The 843-nt window shown below is 38.7% G+C and overlaps 1 long non-coding RNA gene across 1 annotated transcript; it reads right to left on the bottom strand.

Moving 5' to 3' along the window:
• Window positions 1–13: 13 nt before the first annotated feature.
• On the bottom strand, window positions 14–451 carry LOC109509127 (uncharacterized). Its single transcript, XR_002166878.1, has 2 exons — window positions 202–451; window positions 14–125 (listed from the first exon to the last, which is right to left on the bottom strand). It is a non-coding gene; the product is annotated as an uncharacterized LOC109509127 (long non-coding RNA).
• Between the last annotated feature and the right edge of the window lie 392 nt (window positions 452–843).

Raw genomic sequence — 843 nt, 5'->3', positions numbered from 1 at the left:
ATATATTTTTTAAAAATGATGAAGAATTCACTCAGTGTTTTCGACCCCTCAACTCACCATGGTAGTTTCAGCTATAGAACCGAAGCTGTTGATAAATATGTTGCAGGTAACGTTAACGGGCGGACCTGCAGGTTGAGGGACAGATAACACATTCACTCACACTTGTGCACAGTAGAGCAGACGCAATGCCGGAGAACTCACCATGGTTGTCTCCGTGACCGAGCCGAAGCTGTTGATAAAAATATTGCATGTAACGTTTACGGGGGCACCTGTGGAATGGAATGACAATGACACGCCTTAAACACATTGATTCGGTAGTGGCAATGAAGGATGAGCGTGCTTGTTTATAACCTCCTGGACACGTCATTAGGGACACCAACCAATGCAGTCCGACCACTCCCAACCACTTTTGACAGAAAGACCCTGTAAAGTCAATACAAAGATTTGTTTCTCATTTACCCACATTATAAATGTTGAAATTTTATTGCTGAGAAATATTTAGTGGGGCTGAGCGATTATGAAAAATAATTGAATTGTCTTTCCTAAATATTGCGATTTTGATTTAAATATGTGATTATTATATATCACAAGTATTTTTTTTTAACAAACACAAGCAATGAATCAATCTGTCTTATAATAAGTATATCAATTTTATTTTACATAAGTGTTTTGGTTTCGGAGGTTAGCCTTATGCTAACATAAAGGCAAATAAGATAAGGTCCAGTAACATAATGTGAAGTCTGGCATGAGCTAAGAACTTGAGCATCTTTGTTCGCATCACGGTTATCTGGATCAATTGTGACATGCAGTTAGGTTGCTAGCTTTCCCATCTTAGAGCGCCTC

The sequence above is a fragment of the Hippocampus comes genome, unplaced genomic scaffold (genome assembly GCF_001891065.2).
Source record: "Hippocampus comes isolate QL1 unplaced genomic scaffold, H_comes_QL1_v1.1 C16778240, whole genome shotgun sequence".
NCBI lineage: Eukaryota > Metazoa > Chordata > Actinopteri > Syngnathiformes > Syngnathidae > Hippocampus > Hippocampus comes.
The sequence above is the reverse complement of the archived record's forward strand: the minus strand, read 5'-3'. Positions and strand labels throughout refer to the sequence as shown.